This window comes from Centruroides vittatus, unplaced genomic scaffold, assembly GCF_030686945.1.
Source record: "Centruroides vittatus isolate TY-2023 unplaced genomic scaffold, ASM3068694v2 contig_1620, whole genome shotgun sequence".
Lineage (NCBI taxonomy): Eukaryota > Metazoa > Arthropoda > Arachnida > Scorpiones > Buthidae > Centruroides > Centruroides vittatus.
In genome coordinates this window covers 488,388-501,902 of record NW_027120986.1, presented here as the reverse complement: position 1 = coordinate 501,902, position 13,515 = coordinate 488,388, and the positions used below count along the sequence as shown (strand labels likewise).

Genomic DNA, 13,515 nt, shown 5'->3' with positions numbered 1-13,515 from the left:
AATGTGATAAAAGTAATAAACTGTCTTTAGTGTTAACAGCTTTAGAAATAATTGCAACTTAGAGAACAGTATTGCATGTTAGTATCTGCTACTAATATTTTATATTTAAAGTTTTTTTTTTAATTTTGACTTTGTCTTGTGGGCACTAAGCAAGTCTTTTAATCATACTCATCATGAAATTGACCAGATCACAACGAGAGATAATTTATCCTGGATATGTTGGGTCCATCTTCCAAAAAATTCCAAGATTTATATTTAAGGTAAATCCAACTTTAGCAAAATATATATAAAATTATAGTAGAACAATAGTATATTTCTAATCATATTTAAAGAAATATGAATGAATCATCTATCACCATAACAAAAATAAAATCAATTTATTCAGCTATAAACTAGATTCTGAAAGTTTTAACAGAAAGAGTAAGAGCAATGACCCATAGTAGAATTACATATATGGAACTTGGCAAAACAAAATAGATTTATAAATTGCCTGATAAAATTATATTGTGGTAAAAATATTTCAAGTTGATTAACACAGACAGAAAAACAACCTAAAAAATATTTTTTGAATAGTTATATCCTTATTAATTTAAGACTACTATTTAAAAATAGGTAAAAAATGTATAAATATGAAATTCTCATTTTATAAAGTCATCAAACTTAAGAACAAAAAATATTAAAAAATTATAAAAATGATTATATTTAAATATTAAGATTAAGGTTCTTCCAAAGATTCTATATTTCAAGCTTCATTCAAGATGTAATTAAATTAAAAAGGAGAGAATATCTCAAAAAAATGGCTAGAATATTTTTTTAAACATCAAAAAGAAACTTTGTAAATTGATATATTCATATATCTAATAAATAAATAAATGAATAAAATTTAAACTTTCAAATAGAATTACTGAGTACTTACACCTAAATATAAGAATTATTTTAGATTACTATATATTATGACTTACATTTTATTCTGAAATTTTCCCTAAAGGTAATGGTGTCATCATCATTATAAATATTAAAATGAATTTCTAGTTATTAAATATTTAAAAAAAAATAAATTCTGAAAGGAAAAACTCAAAATTGTATATAAAACTTTCTTATCACTCTTTAACAATCTTAATCTTAACACAGTATATACAATTCAATGATATGTACTGTACAGTACAGTACATAGAGTCAAGCTGTATATAATTTTTATGATTAAAAGACTTAAAATAAATCTGGAGCAGGATATGAACCTGTAACTCCTGCGTACTGGACAGGCATGTCTTACCAGTTATGTTATTAAGACCTCTAGACTGATCTTGCTTCTAGACATTAATCAGTGTTTTTATATAGTAAATACAAATTAAGAAATCATTTAAGGTTATACTTGGTAATATAATTCAGGTTTCATATTATATTATTACATGAGAATTTTAAAAACACATTTTAATATAAATCAAAATATAAAATCAAAAAGGTTTATTGATTTTTTTTTTAAATTTCCTAACTCTTCAGTAAACAATTGCCCATTGAAGAATTATATGAAAAACTCACTTTTAAATTGTGATTCCTTGTTAAACTGGCTACTAACAAATCAATACTATTGATTAATACTTTTTATTATTTAAAATTACTAAAAGAAATAATTATTACCTAAAAAAAAAAAATAGTTTTTAAAGCAATTTGATGAAAATTATAAGTTACCAGAAAAATTAAAATTATATAGTGATTAGATATATTATTATTGATCACTTTATTATTATACATTATATATATATATATATATATATATATATATATATGTACAAATGCTTTTGATTAACAGACATTAGCTTTTATTTATTATTATTATATATTATATTACAAAAGTTTATACTTATGTTATTACAGATATAATGAGAGTACAAAATCAAATAAATTGCTACAATCAATCATTCTGAGTCACTCATGTTATTAATGTAATTGATCAAAAGGAAGTTATCCAAATACAGTATTTCTAAATATTGTAATTTAAATAATTTATATTGTCTCAAAATGTTATAAATAATGCTTTTATAAAATTAGATTCTTTTAAAATGTAATCAATTTTAAATTAGTCTTTTGCTTTCCTTTGATCTTAGATATGTTTAAATCATTGTAACAATAAAGTTTCATTCATATTATTATATTCTAAGAACAATGTAAACTATGCCACTTGCATTATTGAAATAATGAAATAATATTTGTTAAGTGAACTAAATAATAATTGAGTTCACTTATTAACTTCTTTTGCTTATAAAAATTCATTAGAACCTTCAATTATGTCATACTAATTATACTTTCAGATAGAAAATATAGCACACACAGGGGGAAAAAAAAAAAAAAAATATAGAAATAAAGTAGTGTTAATTTCAAAAATATTTTAAAGCTTATGCAATTTAATACCAAATTCTATAAAAATTCAATATATATAAACCAAAACTAGAATGAAAAAAGTCTGTAAAGAAATACACTTGGATATTCCAGCAAAATGATTTTATAAAACAAACAACTATGATTATAATGCATTGGGTTTGCATAAAGTCAATCACTGCCGTATGCCATCGGGCTATATAACGGCTATATTAATAATAGATTACCGAACAATTTGACCCTAGAGGAAAGCGTTAGGTGCCATCTCGTAATAAATTTAATAAATAATTTAATTAAAATTATTATTATCAAATCTATTACAAAATAGCACCTAACACCTCCCTCTAGAGTCAAATTGGTAATGTATTATTAATATAGCTGTTATATAGCCTAATGGCATATGGCAGTGGTTGGCTTTACAAAAATGATTTTAATTGAACAAATGTTTTCAACCATCTGTAAATTCAACCGAAGTTTATAATTATTGCAAATTTACAATTTCAAAAATATTTCTTAAAATTAATATTGTGAAGTTTTCAGGAAATGCTTTTTTCCCCCTCTTTCTTTCCTTTCTTCAATCTCTAACCATATAATAAAAATTTTAGTAACTTTCAAGCTTTCTTATCTTTTGAACTTAAAGTACCCACTCAATTTTCCATATATTTGATGCCTAGTTCTAGTTCTGTAAAATTATTATATGAAATAAAAACAAAGCATTTTAGGGACTGTTTTATTAGTAAAAATTATTGATAAACTAAATAAATTTTTACTATCATTTCCTTAATTTTATTTATTGTTGAAATATCAACTCTTCTGAGAATGTTATTAATTTAATTACTTTATTTTGTCGTTATTATTCTTTTAAACAGAAATGGTTTATATTATTTGATAGTATTTACAGGTATTTTTACATTACAGTTATTTTTAAAAAGTTGACTTATAATTACTAAATACTTCAAATTCCAAAGTGTTATAATACACATTTAACTTTGTATAAACATTAATTTTTATAATATAAAAATATACCATGAATAGAAACAGGCAGGACATTAGAGATTTTATAAACACAGATATAAAATAAATAATACAGTACATAGTGTCCAAATTACAATTTATATTAGCTATTCAAAATGTAACTATTTTAAAATTTCATTAAAAAAAAATAAATATTAAAAAAATGTAGACTATAAGCATTTTATAAAGGTAAACTTTAAAAATCTAACAGAAATCTAAAATTTGATTAAATTTATTTTTAAAAAATGTTTAACGTTAAAATTAGAAAAAAAGATTAAATTTTTATATTTATAAATTTTTTTTTAATCAAACTTTATTTGAATTAGACTAGTTATAATCTGATGAAGCAAAATGTCTTGAAAAAAAATTTAATCTTGATTGAAGTATTCAAGAACTCCTTAATATATTAGAATTTTTATAATAGTTTCAGTGATAGAGCTACATAGATCTGAACAAGTTCAAACAAACATTCTGTCGTTGAACTATTCTTAAAAATAAAGCTAAATTAAAAGAAGGTTAACTAATAAACTATAAACTTTTAAGTTTAAATTTTTGTATTAAAAATACACTAAAAAAACAATAACATCATTATCATGTTTGTGGAAAATCACTAAATATATTGTTATTATGCTTCACACAGCTGGAATGTTAGCATTGAAATTGTATACATATACTTAATTTTTGAATACTGAAACAAACTTTTCCAATTAAAAAACAAAAAAATTATTCGTTAAAAATTATTATATTAATAAATTCAAAAAATATAAATAAAATAAATACAGAAAAAACTTTATACCTATATTAAACATACAGGACTGATCAATTAATGCAATTTATGTTTATTATAGAACATTTTCATTATAGTGTTCTTCAGCTTTAATAATATATAAAGATCATTAATTCAAAATTTGAAATTATAATGAATAATTAGTTCAAATTAGGATTGTTAAAACAAATAGAAATGTGAAAGGAATTTAAAAAGAACAAATTTAAACACATAATTAAAGAATAAATTAATATCAATAAATATACAATCAATTGTCAATAAATCAATAAATATACAATCAATTGTCTTAATTAAGCAGAAATGTAACTAAATAAATATAAATAAAACTCATCACCCTACTAATGTACTATATACAACTTAAATAATTATATTTGATATAATTTTTTCCAACACCTAGGCACAAAAAGAAATGGGATGTACCGTACATAATGTTATATCAAAATGCAAATATGTTTTCTTATTTATTCTAATTTGTATCCATGCACTTAACAAAAAATCTAAGTTGAATTATGAAGGAATGTAAATACCATTAAAGAACGTCATTTAATTTCTGAATTTGTTTTTGTTCACATTTACTGACTAGTAATGTTATGGTGGATGAATAGTTTTCTTGAAATAGATCTTACATAAGTTGACCCACTAATCTGTGGAAAAGGGACAAGGTAAACTTCAGACTTTACTTCTGTAATGAAACGATCTTTATTATTTTGCTAGTAAATAATGACCAATGGTAATTACAATAAAAAAAAAAAACTAAAATTCAAAGATGATAAGACTGTTTTTAAAGACTGAATATATCAAATTAAACCTTATCTGTAGGTATTGAAAAAATCATTTTTTCACAACTAATACTTTCTTTTAAAGACATGTATTGTAGTACTTCCACCTAAATTGCATGAGCAATGTTCCATTTTCTCAACCAATCTAAATAACTGATGGATGTAAGTTGATGTAAATTAGGCAAAAATACCTTCTTTTAAATATATTTATGTATACATAAATTTATTTAATATTATATATTAAATATAATATATAAATATTGTTCATTGTTATTTAATAATATTGTTCATTGTGTGCTTAAAGTCTGTTAGTAAAAAAACCATTTTCATGATTATAAAGTTACATAACTGATTAAATGAGATTTTGATTTAGTTTAGTAAAAAAAGCCTTGAAGTTGGAAACAGGTATTACAATATTTATACATTAATAAATAAAAATATATTGAGAAGATTCCATGTTTTTTTAAAATCTCCTATTATTATTCTATATGGTAAATGATGTAAGGATGAGTCCTACATAATTTAAAAAACATTTAAACCTTCTGCTTGTAGTAAGAATTTAAAAAAAAAAAAAAAACAATTACAGAGAAAGCATTAAAATTATGAAAACAAAAAGCCAAATTTTAATATATTTTGAAATTAAAAAAAAATAATGAGATCTAAAAGATGCAATTTCATGGGAGAAAGATGATACCCTTACAAATTTTTATACAAAATGGACATCAAATGTGTACCATAAAATCTGAAATTCATTGTATCTTTTATGTTACTAAGAAATTATCCACAATTAACTTTATTTTAATTATATTAAATTGTGTCCGAGTTCAACATTCTATTACTACTATTACAGTTTAATAAAGCGTAAACTTAATAGAACATTTTCATTATTAAGCATATTAAATATATTTAATACTTTGTAGGTTTTGGGTGTATTTGGATGGAGTTTTATTATGCAACCAGTTTTTGTAGTAGTGATTATATTTATGTTTTAAACATGTCTGTTTTAGATCGAACTAATGGATTTTATGTAATAAACAACTATAAATAATAAACAATTATTTATTTAAATGGAAAAATTAAGGTAGCACAGACATTAGTCCAATGGTCCAAGTTATAGGTTACAATTCTAACCATGTTGCTGTAATTGGCCTTCAGTAATGTAAAGCAATATGAATGAAGGAAATAAAATAGAAACTTACAAAACTGTCTGAATAAAAAATGCCATTAGTACACATTATTTTAAAGTAATGTCAAATTTTAAAACAAACTCGCACATGAAAGAAAAGAAAAAAAAGACAGTAAAGAACTTCAATTTAAATACTGTAATTACAAAAAACTTTGAATTTAAAAGTAAAAACACTTTCAACAGATTTGTGTGGGAGTGTCTGACAAGATTTATGTACTATGAAGTGGTCTCATGAGTCATCATTAAATTTAAAATAAATATTATTAATTCAAATATATCTCAAATTATTTATTTATTGAGAACAAAAAGATCTTTTTGATGAAAGACTTTTTTAAAAGAACTGATTAAGAGGTAGACTTTTAATTAATTGATAGCAAGGTTCTTTTGCTATGACTTTAGATAATTTGCTATAGATAAATAATATATTATACAGAGAACTACATTGATTAAGTGATAAAAGTTTTTGAAGAATATTGTATTTTTTACAGAGATCAAACTATAAAAATTCAAACACACCCAGATGCTTTTACATACTACTTTCAGTACTGATGTTTAATAAATGTTAAAAATCAAGAGAAATGAAGATACAACTCATTTGAAAGTGTTAAAAATTTTTTGTAACTGGAGGAGGGACACTAAAGCCAAAACCATTTGTTTTCTTTCATTTTTCTAATGTTATTGAACATCAATGCTTGAAATTGTAGGTAAATGAAACTGGGTCTGTTTGTTAAACTGTTTCAGCTTTTGGGAGTTATATACTATAAAAATTGATACTAAATATACAAAATTACCACTACTACTATAAATACTATTAAAATTTAAACATAACTTTGCAATTGAATATATACATTATGCAAGTTAATGAAACAAATACTAATCATACTGCTTATTAATGCTACAAAACATGAACTCTATTTTAAAAAATGTTTTTGGTTAAGTTGAGCCATCTTCAGTTAATTATTAAGTCAGTTATAGTAATTAAGTTCATCTAATAATTCAGTTAATAATTAAATTAACTTTATGATGAATAGAATAGATTATGTTTTGTTGATAGTTTTCTTTTTGTTATTAAAATTTAAAATCTATAGTGAGTAATTTCAATTATAATTATGTTATTTTTCATATATAAATCTGTATATACCTGTACATTTAACATCCTTGCTTAAAAATGGTGAAAATATACAATTTATCCTAAAAACAAATGTATTAAAATATGAGAATTTTATTAAATTTTAAAAAGTTTATTACTATTAGACTATATTTATTCACTTAATCCAACATAAACTACTAATTTACAAATTTTACATCAATAAAAATAAAATGAATATATCACCAAAGTGATTGTGACTCCTAATGTTTAAAAATTTAATTGATCTAAAATATATTTCATATAAGATGGGATCTACTTCCTACATGATTTAATCACATACATCATTAAAATTTTTGATATGAAATCTGAAATTATATTTATATCAATTATTAAAAATCCAATATAATGATTTATGCATTTAATTAAATATTAGAATCTATAAATTGTTTTAACCATTAATTTTAATTGGATAATATACTTTCATACTATTATTCAAACTGAAACCATACAGATCCATAAATGGTTACATAGATCTGTACGATTACTTCAAAGTTCACAAATAAATATTAAAACAGCCTATATTACTGTACTTTGAAACAATCACATATTACTACATGTCCTATTACAGTCGTTCTCATTTTACCATTTCTATACTTACAAGTAATCATAGAATATTTTATTACATACAAAAATTCTACTTGACATTAAATTCTAACGCTTTATATAATAAATGAAGTATTATTATGTTAATATATATATATAAATTACATCCCACGAGTTTAAACAGTAAACTTTGATTACCTTTCGGGTCAATTAGAACTTTATTGTGACCTGTTTCAACGTTGAAAGGGCGTCACCCACAATCAAATTCCAACCGTGCTTACGAAATTGTTATTTTACTCAACATTAAGATAAATTAATACTTTAGATCTTATATTGAAGGCTGTGATTATTCAAATTTCGGTATAAACAAAAGAAAATAAAATGAGTAGTATGATGTCTCCTAAGCTACACAGCTTATAAACTCGCTAACAGAAACCGTACACTGTTATATAGAGAAATGATTATCGATCACGTAAGCCTAAGTACATCACACAATGAAGAAATGGACACAAAATAGTACAATCACCCGCGAAAAATCTCATTTTATACCGAAGGGCGTCACCCGTTGCTAAGCAACTTACTGATGTTATGATAGGCTTAAGTGACAATTAGATTATTATGTTGACAAACGTTTTAAATACTTTAACACTGAAAATAAACATTTATAATAGGATCCTTACCTCTTAATCAACAAATATAACCTTTTTATAATCCTATAAAGTCCTACGTATAAACAGTAAGAACCAAACTTTAAACTGAAATCATATCTCAAAATTACTCTTGCGTTATTCACGCCTCACTCTCGTCGTAAACGCTAATGTACGAGATTATAAACATTATCAACGTCAATTTGACTAATATGAAATTATATTTTTTATTATTATTACTTTATTTTTAAATTCTCATATTAATATAATTATTAAATTTATTATAATATAAAATTTAACAATTATTATTATTTTAATAAAATTAAATGTAATTGAGTTTTATATTATTTATCTCTTAAATTGCATTTTAATTTATTTTACGACGTAAATTATTAATTTGATTTAAATTTTTTTATTTAATATTAATTATTTTTATTTCTTACTCGTTATTTTTTTAATCGGCGTATTACCTAAAATGGTTGTTGAAGAATAAGGTTAAGACATGAGTGAACTTTAACAGGATGTAAACTTCGGTGAGCGACACTGTGGCGTTGTGATCGCGTCGCGCCGAGTACATGTGCACTCTATTATAACGTTGATTGACAAATTGTTTATGCTAATGCACACGTTTAAATTATTAATATATAACCGCCATTTTGACTTTTTATACAATATCATCTGTTACGTCATTCTCTTGCCGACAATAAATAAGTTAAACAGTGAATTAAATACTTTCGCTTATGGTCGCTATTTTATACCACTAAGAATTATATAATGCTGTACTTTAAAAAAACGAATAATGTATCATTTAAATATATAAAAATTTATGAGAATTTAAAAATAAATTTATTAAATTATTTTAAGCGTGTTTCTGTACAGAAATTATTTTTTAAAAAAAAGAAAAGATAAAGCAATGTTTGTAGCGGTGTAATGTGCATTTCTAACGTAAAAAATGGGGATTTTAAGTGAAAAAATAAGTAATTTAAGTGAGTGAATATTTTATAGAAGACCAGAAATTAATTTCAAAAACATTTCTAAGTTAAAACTGTAAAAAAAAAGTAAAATAACTTATATTTTGTGCCAATTTGAAACACATTTTTGTCGGAAAAGAATGGGAATTTTAAATGAAAAATAAATAATTTAAAACCAAATACACTTTACAATAATTGAAAAATGAATTTATAAAGTGATTTGGAATAGATTTATATAGAAAAAAAAATTTTTTTAAATCTAAATTAAAGCTATTTTATGCCAACTTAAAACACATTTTTCTCGCAGAATGGGAATTTTAAATGCAAAATAATTTAAAGGAACAAAATTCGAAATAATTAAATAATTATTAATTTGGAGCATATTCATATAAAGAAAATAAAAACGCAAAAAATTAATTAAATTTTATACTAATTTAAAACATATTTTTGTCGTTATAAATTAAAAAATTGAGAGCAAATAATTGAAAAAAAAAGGAATTAATTCAAAGATTTGAAGTACATTTTTATATATAAATCCCAAAGAAAACATAATTAATTACAATTATTACATTTTTAATTACATTTTATTCCATCTAAAAATGCATTTTTGTCAGAAAAATTAGCATAAAAAAGTTATATAAAATAAATGATTTTTTTAGCTTTTATATATATATATCTTTCCTCTATTTATAAACACTCTCAAGTAATCCAAGTTGAAACAAGAATAATCAGTCAAGCTCTTTGTAAATTTTTATTATCTATTTTTACCAAAGTAAGAAAAATTATCCTCTCTTTTTCTTTGCTCTTGGAGTCAATAAACTTATCGTAAATTAAAAACGCCTTTAGTTTATGTTTGCAAGAGCGTTTCAGATAAGACATAAGCATAATTATGGTTTCGGATAATTCGCCCTTCTTCGTAGGCTAATTAAATATATTACTGTATATAAAGCTTGTGCATATCAAAGATGAGATCTGTATTAAAAATATCAACCCATTCAAGCGATCTCACTCGAGTAAAACGAAAACAAATTGAGGATTAAGCATCATTATTTATCTACAACTTGTTTTTTATGATATAAAAAGCGCTCTTTTTTGTAATAAAAGTATTTTTTTATATAAATTAGAGCACGATTTGCTAATTTCTTTAATAGTAAAAACACTTAATTATTAATGTTTTGCTGTAGAAAACTGTTTTTTTTTTTAATAATATATGTATATATAATTAGCAAAAAATTCCCCATTTATAAACACTATTTATTTACATATAGGGAATTTTTTGCTAATTTTTTTCAGTAATAAATATATTGTTTTACAAAATGAAAGACATTTCTTGCTATATTTATATATATATAGGCTATATATATATATATATATATATATATATATATATAATAAAACAAATATTTACTGATTTTGGTGGGAAAAAGCAATGTTTTTATAAGATAAAGGGAATTTTTGGTAATGTTTATAACATTAAATGCATTTTATAGAAAATAACATTTTTGCCCAGTTTTTTGTGATAATAAAACCATATATGATAATAAAATCATGAGAAATTTTTTATTAATCTTTACTGCTTGGATAATATATTTTTTTCCTCATTTCTGTCGCATTAATAATTCAATAATACTATGTATTACCATGAATTATTAGGTATTTATTTATCACGTTTCCTATTTTTATCGTAAACACGCGCTCTTAATTGTTTATATGTTTTGAAAATTTGATAAGGAGCACACCATGCAACATATTATGATCATTTCATCACTGGAATCATTTTTCTATCAATATTTCTTATCATTAAATGGCATCAGGCTGTCGTAGAGATATCCTAGACGAAGAAAGATTTATCTGATGCAGACGGATTTTCATCATTAAGTAATGTTACTTAAAAAAAAAACTAATTTTATATAATTTATATCAAATATATTTAACATAAAACATAATTAAAAACAATAACTTAAAGGGGAGTCATTCATAGAGCGTGACTGACAGACTTTTAACAGAAAATGTTTATTACAGAACGTGACCGACATAAAATGTTTATTAAACAATTCTAATAATTAATATCAGCATAAAGATACTTTATAATTATATTTTAATAATTATTTTAAGCAAATTTTTCTCATTTGTTTCTATAAAAATGCATATTTTCGTGTTAAAAATATATATATTTTAGTCCAAATTACATTAACTTATTATATGTAAAAATATAATAATAATTTAAAATAAAGAGGCTCAGACTCATAGAGCGTGACTGACAGACAAATGAGAGCCTCTAAAATTAGAGACTAGTGACGTTTAAATTAAACGTAATTATAAATTTTGAAAGCATTAAACTGCGTAAAAACTTACTATTCTAGCATTTTATGCAAGAATTTATGCTTCAGATTCTGGGTTCGAGTTCTCGATTGTCCTTTACGAGAAACACTTGATGAAGAATAGATTTTATAGCATTTAAATTAAGAAAAATATTCATACATGTCGTAATTTAAACTATTTTATTTAATAAACAAATGTATTTTCACTTCTTCTTAACTTATTCTTGCGTTAAAAAGATATTACAGTAATATGTTACATTGGCTAGCTCCTCGTAGAGCGTGACTGATGGACAAACGAAACTTCTCAAATTACAGGTCTAAGAATTTTATATTAAACAAAATTACAGATTTTTACAGCTTCAGTCTGCCTAAAAACTTTTATTTATTTGTATAAAAAGAATATAATAAATCGTATTCTTTATAGTAGATTCCGGGTTCGAATTCGCGATTCTTATCTCGGTTTTTAGTAGAAATTCCTGTTTAAAAGTAAAAATTTCATTCTTTAACTAAAATTACTGCGAAACCAAAAGAATTTTTACTAAAAATTGTAATTTTTTTTTTTTTTTCAAATAAAAACTGATATATACTGAAATATATTTCTTTTAAATTAATAATAAAATTAGTAATTTATAAGCTTTTACTTAATAAAAAAAAAGTATATTTAAAGCATATTAATTTCTTTTTTTTACATGAATTTATTGTATATAATAAACTTTCCCGTATATAAACAAATTAGTTTTATGATAATTCTTAACTAGGATAACTTCTCACTGTAACCTCAATATATTTAAAACATGTTTAAAGTAATTAAAAACCTATATATTTTCTATTATATTAATTTAAAATTAAACATTATAATCTTAATTATCACATTAAAATAATTTTTTATATAAAGTAGTTTTGAGTATTTAGAAATATTAATTAATATCCCTATAAAAAATATACTTTCTAATACAAAAATGTACATAAATGATCCACTTTTAATAAGTATTTAAACTTATTTCGACTAATTAAAGTATATTTTATGGAAGAATATTATAAAAATGTACATTTTTATACATAATTTTATATAAATTATGCAGAAAAATATTAATAAATTCATTTTGTAGCACCTCTCCTGAGAAAAAAATATGGGTAGGCTATAGCCATATATAACATGTTAAAAGCTTCAGAGAGACAGGGAAAAAAATGAATTCTTGTATAAAATTCCTGAAGATATCCTTGAATTAGTTCCTTTCTTTTATTTTACTAGACCATTGCATTGCCTTGTTCCATTATTATTATTTCTTCTTTTTTTTCCTCTTCCTTCCCCTTTATTTTCTTGCTCTCTATAATGTATTTTATCTAAAGATTTATCCCCCTTCAATTGATGAATCAAACTGTTAAATTATATATTGATAATTTAACAGTTAAGTGATAATAAATGACAATAGGATGAATCATAAGGGAACAAAGATCGCGAGCCGCAAATTACTAAAAATCCGCATGTTAACAACTATTTAAACCCATTTTAAGGATAAAATTGATTATTTTTAAGCATTTTCTTTATTATTTTATATAGAAAATGCTCAAATGAGTCATTTTATAGCACCCCTCCTGAGAAAAAAATTTGGGTGTAGACATACCACTACACTGTAAAGTATAACAGTATTATTATTTAGGAATGAATGAGCCTTTCTATACTTTCTAGAAGTGTTTAAATGTAAATGTAGCATTTATATAAAATACATTTCTTGTAATA

The 13,515-nt window shown here is 22.9% G+C and overlaps 1 protein-coding gene across 8 annotated transcripts in view; it reads right to left on the bottom strand.

Moving 5' to 3' along the window:
- Positions 1-13,515, bottom strand: part of LOC136968826 (protein 4.1-like) — a 57,089-nt gene that overhangs the window by 37,232 nt on the left and 6,342 nt on the right. For 3 of the 8 annotated variants that reach the window (XM_067262867.1, XM_067262874.1, XM_067262868.1), the window contains exon 1: positions 8,516-8,655. The exons of 2 other annotated variants lie outside the window; for them this stretch is intronic. The gene's annotated coding sequence lies outside the window, so the exon portion shown is untranslated. Of the gene's footprint in view, positions 1-7,475; positions 7,526-8,033; positions 8,439-8,515; positions 8,656-13,515 lie in introns of those variants that run through there. 3 more of the 8 variants (XM_067262870.1, XM_067262869.1, XM_067262873.1) reach the window with 2 other exon arrangements.